The following is a 10722-nucleotide window of genomic DNA, read 5'->3' as shown; positions in this document are numbered from 1 at the left end:
GGTAACAAGCTCACACCGACAGATCATCTGCATGTGGCACAGAGGTCTGACAAGGCAGCGGTGGAGGAGTCCCACAATTTAACTGTACTCCACGCGGTCTCGGCTACCAATTTGGGCATGCGATTGCTGGCGAGAACACGGGAGTGTGCCGCGATGAGCGAGGAAATAACTTCCTTGAAGGCTATGGTGGCGGACTTGCAGAAGCGGCTCTATTGTGCCAATCAGCACGTGGAAGCACTGCAGAGAAAAAATGAGGACCATGTGGAGCTGCTGCAGATTCTGCAAGTAAGAGAAAACAGAGGCATGCCATGAAGATGAAGATGAAGATGAAGAAGTTGTTTTTATTTTTAATTTACTTGAATGTTTTTTTTTTTTTTTTTTTTTTTTGTTTTTTTTTTTGTTTTTTTTTTGTTTTTTTTAAACTTTTTATCTTTTTGAATGCAATGTTTGAATAAAAATGTGTTTTTAACACTCAGAAATAAACTAATTAACCACACCACGTAAATAAATAAACTAACCTAATAAAACAACAAAAAAAACATAAAAGAAAACAAAGAAGTTCCAAATTGCAATTTACAAGGAAAAATAAAAACCCAATTTTCAATTTTCAATTTTTTTTTTTTTTATATTTATTATTATTGTTTTTAAAACACACAAATATACAAGCAACTCACGGATGACCAGTTAAGGGCCTCAGAAAACACAGCCAGGGGATCCGGGAAGGTTGGAGGGGTCACAATGGTCCCGCTTAAAACCCAAACTTCTTAGACACCGAAGGTGTCGCCTATAGAACTCCTAGACACTGTATTGACGGAAGTGCTCACTGGAGTTACCATAAGTCAGCTCATATGAAAAATCTTTTTAAAATTTTTAAGATAAGAAACAAAAACAAATTAAGATAAAATGGAACAACAAACCATAAACGAAAATGAACTAAGTACTCTAAACAAATTCAAACAAACAACATAAATTGTTGTACTAAAAGAAACAAACCAAGAAACCAAAGAAAAAAAAAAAACAAACAGCACTTTCTATCACCCGTTTATCACCATTTGGACAGATTCGTTTCTATGTTTTTCAGCTTCGACCTCTGTTCAGTTTTTAGGCTATAACTTTCCAACCGTAAGTCCAAATTTTACGTTCTTTATATGGTTGGATTCAGCATAGAAAAACAAAGAACTCAACGCGGACCAAAAGGCAAAAACAACTACGAAAATAAACAGAATTCAAAGAAGAGAAAGGATTGAAATGCTCCCCCTTGAAGCGATTAGGTCGAATGTGATGCACTTGGAGGTCGCGACTTCTCCCATTGCTCCACACTTCCCATTCTTGTGATTGAGATTGCCATCTCTCTCCATTTTTATTAAGCTATCATAAATTGCTAAAACAAACACACAAACTTGAAATGGAATTAAAAGGATTAGGAAATAAAAACTAAAATGAAAAGGAAAATTAACACACATCCAATTCCATGCTTCAAAGCAACAAGCACCAATGGGTTGTGTAAGCTGGGACTTAAACCCAGTTCTCTTGCTTGTTGGGCAATTGTCCTTTTCTGTTGGACTACAAACACAACTGGTCCATTAACATCATTAACTTTAAAACAAGAAATTGTCTAGAAAAACATGAAAATGAAAAATAAAAATAAAACAAGTAGGGAAAAGAAATAGAACCAAACTATGTTGCCAATCCCCGGCAACGGCGCCAAAAACTTGTTGTGTAGATACAGCTGCACCAAAATGGGTTCAACTGCATCCTCAACTTGTGATACTCGCAAGTGCACGAGCCGTTCGGTAGTATAGCGTATGTAAGTGCGAGGTCGATCCCACGAGAATTGGTGATTGAATGATTCAATTCATTTTCCCTACACAAAACAGAAATGAAAACAAAGAACATAAAACAAGGAAGAAAGAAATAAGTAACTCAAGCAAATAAGTTCCCAAGTTCAATTAGATTAATGGATTGATTCTAGCTAAAGTATGATTAAGCCATGGTGTGTGGTCATAACCTTGTGTTCCTAATTCCCTAATTTGATCATTTGTTGTCTAACCTAAAATTAAGCATTAGGAACCCATTAAGCATAGAAGAACAATTTAAACAACCAAGCATGTATCTAATCCCTGTTGTCGAATGTCCATACATACTCTTCCTATTCATAGTTCAATTCGAATTAAAGCATGGTGTATACTCTTAATTCAAACCAAGATAGCTAACATGCAAGCCTAAATGGTGATCAATCATTCAAACTAGCATATTAACTTATAAGCATAATGAATAAGAACAAAAATCATAATTGAAACTTGGAAACTAATCAAACTTGAAACTAAAGAAAAGAATTTACATAACAATGAAAATTAAGTAGAACTTGGAAAAACTTAAGGAGAATTTCAGCACAAAGATCTCATTATAACAATTGAAAACTAGAAAGAGAAACTAAGAGAATTTGAGGGAGAGAAGGGAAGGGAGCTCTAGAGAAGTGTTTGAGAGCTCCCCCCCTTGGGGTGTGTTTACAAGCTTGGGAAACCTCACTATATATAGGCCTAAGGAAGCTGAAAATCTGAATTAAGTATGGCTAATGCATACAACACTTGTTTTATAAAATCTGAAATGGTTGATGCACTTCACTAATGCATACAACACTTGCATTATAAAATCTGAAATGGTTGATGCACTTCACTAATAAATCCCACCAGCAGCCCTAGCTCATCTTCTTGTCACCATGACCAAGCTTCCAACCAGAAATAATAGCTCATCCTGAGGTCAGCATGACCAGCAACTTCAAGGGCTTACGAATTGGGCTTCCCTTAAGCAAATTACGACTTTAAGCACTCAAACTTGAAGTTCAGAATGTCTTCTTTCCAGCCATATATCATTTGGGCCAATCCAAGGTCGGAGGAGGAAGTTAAGGCCAAAACAAATTGCTAACTCATTTTGCGCGCTGATAAAATCCATCCTGAGCATGGCTCTGTGTTTGCTAGGTAACAGACTCCAAAATTATCCAATGGGGCTGAATTTCGAATATGTTATAGTATACACCCATTGGAACAACTTTCATGAAGAATGTGGCCTCATCCGAGCTATGTAGGTTGCTGAAACAAAGCTTGCAATATGACCTACGAAACTGGGCTGGCAGGGGACTGTAGCCAAAATTGAGTTTGTCTTTAAGCTCTTCATCCATTCATCCAAATTAGGCCCTAACATGCATGGATTGCATCATTTACTATCCAAAGCCATCATTATTACCTAAAGCTCAATGAACTGAAAGATAAACACAAAAAGGATTAAAAGCACAAGTTTAACTCAAAAACATAACCAAATCATAAGCTAGAAGGGTACAAAATGATATACAATTATGAACCGATCACATGCCCAAATTGGTAACTGAGACCGCATGGAACACAGTTAAAGAGTGGGACTCATCCACCGCCATCTTGTCAGACCTACGTGCCACATGCAAATGATCTGCCGATGTGAGTTTACTGTCAATCATGCCTCCCAGCAGCACTGCTCTGTTCGGCATTGCCTCAGAAAAGTTCGGTATTGCCTCAGCAAAGTTTGAGGCCATGCCGTGATGATATGTGGAGTTTGGGAAGACAGGAGTTGGAGGAGCCCTTATCTGGGCATTCGGTGGTGCAAGTGATAACTCAAGGTTGAGGTCATCAATGAGCATAGGTGAGAATGCCATTGTTTTGTTTCTGGATGTTTTTGATGGTTTTCCTTGAGTTTGCAGGAAGAAATGCAGGGTATCATCCGCTTGCAGATGTGTGGTTTAAATAAACATATGCTGATGAGGGAGCCAACACCATTTTGGATTTCCCGAGCATGCTCGACCTAATCGCTTCAAGAGGGAGCACCTTTACTTTCACTTTATTTTATTTTATTTTTTTTACTTCTGTGTTTTCTGGTGTTTTATGTTTTTGCCTGTTACTTTCATTTTCTAGTGCTTTGTGTTTTTGCCTTTCCTTTTCGGCTATCATCTTTGTCTTATTTTAGTTAGGGAAATGTGTTTTCTTTTCCGTTTGTCGTCTTTGTTTTATTTTAGTTGATAAGTGTGTTTTCTTTTTTCTTTTCTTTCTGCAACCTTACTCTTTTATTACAAAAACAAAAACAAAAACAAAAAAAACAAAACAAAAAAAAAAGTAAAAATACCAATAGTGCAGTAGAAATCACTTTTTCACAGTGCTCGGTGTCTCGACCATAGGAGCCTTTAGTTTGGCCCTATGGCTGTCCTCTTTCGGCGCTTCACGCACAGCCTCTTGGGGCTCATCACTTGAGCTCCCAAAGATCGCAATCTTAGCTTGAGCGTAATTACTCTTGCGATCTGCTTGCTTGCGTTTACCCGGTCGGTCTAGGTCCTCCAGCTGCTTTCGCATGTCGCGAGAGTACAAATCTACCATTTTTGATAGGTTTTTATTCTCGTCCCGCAATACTTCTAGCTGGTGTCGATTCACCTCCACTATCTTTGCCCTCTCCCTTTTCAAGCTTTTTATAGCACTCTGACACTCTTCAACCATACTTCGCTCCGCCGCCAACTGACCTTTCAGCACCTCTACCTCATGGGACTTCGCAAGTAGGCGATGACCCAAACTTGCGACTGTTGCCGTACTTTGCACGCTTAGTGCCAGGGCATCGCTCACGACCCGGTTGTCATCCCTTGTCCCCAGCACACGTATATCTTTAGGAGTCACTAAATTTCTAACCACTCCAATGGCAACATCGTTGTCCAGGAGTATTGAGTCAGTTACTGTCACAGGCCCCCGTGCGGAGGCAAAGTAGGGCATCCATACCGGTGCCGCTGCTTGGCCTCGTGTTTGAGTCGGTGGAGCTAGGTTGAGATCCAACGAAAATGGGTAGGAAGAGGCCATTTGATTTCTCATTTTCTTTTCTTCTTTCTTTTCTCTTTTGTGTGTTTCTGAGTTTGTGTGTTTTCCCCCCTCTTTCTCTTTCTCTTTTATAGACTTAGTTTCTGCTTAACCCTAGCCACTGCGGTTCTAAGTTCTGCGCGGCCCTTACGGCTTATCTCTATATGTTGCCGCACCCGTTCCCCAACCCCCCTTAATTGCATTTTCACCTTTCACCACCTTTAAAGTGAAAAAGTCGCCCGCTTCACCCAAGAGGCCAATAATTCTGGCTTGGGAATGTGTGAGGGGCCTCTGCATGTGACACATCCCTTACTTTGTTGCCCGTGACTCACAGGAGCCGAGACATCAGGGACCACATTCTCTCTTTTCAAAAATCCCGTCTTTGCACTCCCAATTCACATGTCATCTTAAAAATAAAAATTAAAAAATAATAATAATAAAAAAAAACGTGTGGGCTTCGGATTTCATTGTGGGTCGGGTTTTCACCGTTGTATAGGTTTCAAAGTGAGTTAACCTTCTTTTGGGTTGGGCTTTCAATCGTTTGGGTTTTGGTTTGCGTATGACTGTTGTTAGGGTTTACTATTTTGTTTTGTTGTTTTTTTTTTGCAACTGTGTTGTAGTTTTAATTCTTGTTTGTTCTTTTATTTATTTGCTTAATCCCTTTCATTTCTTGTTATAACGTTGTTGATGCCTAAATTCTTTCACATTGAGGACAATGTTTATTTCTAAGTTTGGGAAGGGATAACAATTCATTTTCATTTTACTTAATTTCTTGCTTTCTTTTATTTTATTTTATTTTCAGTTTTGCTTTCTTTTATTTTGTTTTCTTTTCAGTTTTGAGTCTTTTTGTTTTCAAGTCACTTTCCGGACATATATGATGAGATTGTGATGAATGTTTACATGACTTAATTGAAAATGTTTATAAAATTAAAAATTAAAAAAAAAATTATTCAATAAATGGCATCATTCTAGCATGATATGTTTGAAACCTTCTTTGCACTTGCCATTTGTTTCATAATTTTCCAATTAAAGGATTTGCATGACCCAAAGAATTGTATCAAGCATAAATTAGACTTATATAACCATATAATGTGAGCTTTTGAGCCTTGTGCTCCATTTCATGAGTGTTATACACATACTCTTATTTTCTTGTCATCAAAGTTGTTGTTTGATCTCATTATTCATTGATTTGGTTGAACACTTAAAAGTCATTCATTCTTATGCAATTTGATTTCATGACATTTAAGAAGTGGTATTAAGGCCCTCTTTGGATCGTTTGTGCCTTTCAAGCTAACCTTATTGTTGTGTAGATACAACTGCACCAAAATGGATTCAGCTGCATCCTTAACTTGTGATACTCGCAAGTGCACGAGCCGTTCGGTAGTATAGCATATGTAAGTGCGAGGTCGATCCCACGAGGATTGGTGGTTGAATGATCCAATTTAGTTTCCCTACACAAAATAGAAACAAAAACAAAGAACATAAAACAAGGAAGAAAGAAATAAGTAACTCAAGCAAATAAGTTCCCAAGTTCAATTTAGATTAATGGATTGATTCTAGCTAAAGTATGATTAAGCCATGGTGTGTGGTCATAACCTTGTGTTCCTAATTCCCTAATTTGATCATTTGTTGTCTAACCTAAAATTAAGCATTAGGAACCCATTAAGCATAGAAGAACATTTTAAACAACCAAGCATGTATCTAATCCCTGTTGTCGAATGTCCATACATACTCTTCCTATTCATAGTTCAATTCGAATTAAAGCATGGTGTATACTCTTAATTCAAACCAAGATAGCTAACATGCAAGCCTAAATGGTGATCAATCATTCAAACTAGCATATTAACTTATAAGCATAATGAATAAGAACAAAAACCATAATTGAAACTTGGAAACTAATTAAACTTGAATACTTAAGAAAGAATGTACATTACAAGAAAAATAAATTACAACTAAGAAAACATTAAAGAAAGCTAGAATTGAGAACTAGAAAGGAAAACTAAGAGAAGTTGAGGGAGAGAAGGGAAGGGAGCTCTAGAGAAGTGTTTGAGAGCTCCCCCCCTTGGGGTATGTTTACAAGCTTGGGAAACCTCACTATATATAGGCCTAAGGAAGCTGAAAATCTGAATTAAGTATGGCTAATGCATACAACACTTGTTTTATAAAATCTGAAATGGTTGATGCACTTCACTAATGCATACAACACTTCCATTATAAAATCTGAAATGGTTGATGCACTTCACTAATAAATCCCACCAGCAGCCCTAGCTCATCTTCATGTCACCATGACCAAGCTTCCAACCAGAAATAATAGCCTCATCCTGAGGTCAGCATGACCAGCAACTTCAAGGGCTTACGAATTGGGCTTCCCTTAAGCAAATTAAGACTTTAAGCACTCAAACTTGAAGTTCAGAATGTCCTCTTTCCAGCCATATATCATTTGGGCCAATCTAAGGTCGGAGGAGGAAGTTAAGGCCAAAACAAATTGCTAACTCATTTTGCGCGCTGATAAAATCCATCCTGAGCATGGCTCTGTGTTTGCTAGGTAACAGACTCCATATTTATCCAATGGGGCTGAATTTTGGATATGTTATAGTACACACCCATTGGAACAACTTTCATGAAGAATGCGGCCTCATCCGAGCTGTGTAGGTTGCTGAAACAAATATTGTAATGTGACCTACGGAACTGGACTGGCAGGGGGCTGTAGCCAAAATGAGTTTGTCTTTAAGCTCTTCATCCATTCATCCAAATTAGGCCTTAACATGCTTGAATTGCATGAATTATGCTCTCTTGCTCTATTGGCCTACAAAACACACAAAGAGAGGCAAATAACTCAGAATTCTAGGAAACTAAACAAAAGAAGTAAGTAAATTGGGCATGTATATGTATGAAATTATGAGCTTAACACTTATGCATGCTTAAGCATGATTTTCCATTGTTAACCATTTTGAGCCTACATGTAAACCTTTTCTTTCATTTTACCAATTATATTTCCTCGCCTTAACCCGAAAAACAAATATTTACCTTTCTAAGGAACTCATGAGCTCTAATTCGGATGTGCTTTTCATGCTAAGTTTGGGAAGGGATATTACATAAAAAATAAAAAATAAAAAATAATAAAAAAAGAAGAGAAATTCACACAATTGGTGAAAGAAAAGAGAAAAGTTGTGATTAAATGGTAGTTGAATAAAATTTCGTTTTTGGGTCTCATTGGTGTTTGTTCAATTAAAGGAAAGGAGTATGAATCAATGTAAATGAAGGTATAAGGAGTTTTGATCATGTAAAAGAAAAAAATCTAATCGTGATGATTCGAAGTCTTGTAAACAATTATTTTACGCTCTTACATTTTTGAGTTCCTTGGACTTTGTATTATCCATACCTTTCATTTCTTACTCACCTTACACCATTGGCCCCATTACAACCTATGTTAAAGACCTAAATTGATCTTAAATGTCATATGGTTGAATTGCATGCATTTTCTTACTTTTAAGTGTTTGGCATCCTTCTTGAGATCATATTAATGCAAATTCTTCATCTTCCTATTTTGAGTTAAGTCCCTTATGGTTTAACTCTAATCTCATGTTTATAACTGAGTGATGCATTGTAGCCCTCTTCTGAGTGATTCATTTGTCAGAGGACAACTTTGGTGAGATTTGAAGTTGCATTTGTGTTTGGTATGATTTTTGAAATTGTGTGAAAACTAAGATTGGGGAATTTGTTGCATTTGGCTATCACACTACTACACTTTGAGCATGTTGTGTTTTGAACTTTGCCACCTTGTAAATAATGTCTAAAATTGGGCTTTTAACTTTTGAGTCATGTGCATGAGTCATTTCTCTTCAGAAAATGTTCGGAAAGATTGTTTTGAGTTTTATTTTTATTTTTTTGTTTTTGTTTTTGTAATTATTTTTGTTTTTGTTTTTGTTTTATTTTGCTTAAGGACTAACAAATCTAATAAGTTTTCTAACCACTTTGTTTTGTAGAGTTAGTAAAACGTTTGTGGGTGTCGTATTTGTTAAACCCTCAGGAGACACAACTCCTCCTACTAGGGATGTCTAGAGGTTTAAAGGCTTGTTGCATATGCTCAATGCAATCGAGTTACCTGCGAAAGTGGTTTAGTTAACTTCTTGTTTTGTTTTCAATTTTGTTTTGTGTTGTTTTGCTCGAGGACTAGCAAAAGATAAGTTTGGGAAGTTTGTTCGGTTCATTTTTACACATGATTTATCATGTTATTCACCTAACATTTTGAGTTAGTTCTTGACATTTTGTAACTTTTTACTTTCTTTTTGTGTTTTCATAGATTTTACCTTGGTTAGAATGAAAATGAAATAAAAGTGCTTTATTGGTTATAAATTCTGTTTTTGTTCATTTTCGTAGGTCAACTTCTTGTCCTTGGATCAAAATGCTCTGGGGCTCGGATGAGGTGAAGATCTTCATGAAAGTTGTTCCAATGGGTGTGTACTATAACATATCCAAATTTCAGCCTAATTGAATACGTTTTGAAACCTCTGGCCTTCCTACACCAAGCCTGGTTCAGAAAACTCATTTCTTTTTAGCAACCAAAAGAAAACCACATGGGTTGGCAGCAAAAAGCAGCCACAATTGAACACCTTTGAAAACCCATGTGAAGAAAGCTTCAAGAGCAGCAAAAGAAGTATGGGATGGAATTGATTCCAACCACACTAACATAGACAAGATGAAGTGAGAGTTATGGGTTGTATTAAAAGAGGAATGGTGGTGTTGGAATTCATCATGATGTTCCTCCCTCTTGGCCCTATAAATAGAGAAGTCTTCAAGCTTCAAAACACACCCCCAAGGGGGGGAGCTCTCAAACACTTCTCCAGATTTCCCTTCCCTTCTCTCCCTCAAATTCTCTTAGTTTCCTTTCAAGTTGTCAATTGTTGTAACAAAATGATTTTACTAAATTTTCCTTCAAGTTTTCAAGTTCTACTTTAATTTTATTTGTAATGTACATTCTTTCTTAAGTATTCAAGTTTAATTAGTTTCCAAGTTTCAATTATGGTTTTTGTTCTTATTCATTATGCTTATAAGTTAATATGCTAGTTTGAATGATTGATCACCATTTAGGCTTGCATGTTAGCTATCTTGGTTTGAATTAAGAGTAGACACCATGCTTTAATTCGAATTGAACTATGAATAGGAAGAGTATGTATGGACATTCGACAACAGGGATTAGATACATGCTTTGGTTGTTTAAATTGTTCTTCTATGCTTAATGGGTTCCTAATGCTTAATTTTAGGTTAGACAACAAATGATCAAATTAGGGAATTAGGAACACAAGGTTAGGACCAAACACCATGGCTTAATCATACTTTAGCTAGAATCAATCCGTTAATCTAATTGAACTTGGGAACTTATTTGCTTGAGTTATTTCCTTTTTTCTTGTTTTATTTATTTTCTTTTTCGTTTCTGTTTTGTGTAGGGGAAATGAATTGGATCATTCAATCACCAATCCTCGTGGGATCGACCTCGCACTTACATATGCTATACTACCAAACGGCTAGTGCACTTGCGAGTATCACAAGTTGAGGATGCAACTGAATCCATTTTGATGCAGCTGAATCGACGCAACAAATACCTATGTAACCCGCCAACCCACTAACCCGTTTATTTTATTTATTCTTCATTTTTCTGTTTTAAAAAATATATATTTTAGTTGCTATTTTTTAGTTGCTACCACTTAGCGGGTCAACTTGACACAACTCGAAACCTGCACGAGAACTTAACGGGTCAACCCGTGCATGACACGTTTATTAAACGGGTTGAGTATTCCTGACACGTATATAATCTTGACACAACATGAACCCAACACGACACGAACCATTGCTAGTCCTA

This window comes from Prunus avium, chromosome 1 (assembly GCF_965620075.1).
Source record: "Prunus avium chromosome 1, drPruAviu1.hap1.1, whole genome shotgun sequence".
Taxonomy (NCBI): domain Eukaryota; kingdom Viridiplantae; phylum Streptophyta; class Magnoliopsida; order Rosales; family Rosaceae; genus Prunus; species Prunus avium.
Note: the sequence above shows the minus strand (reverse complement) of the source record.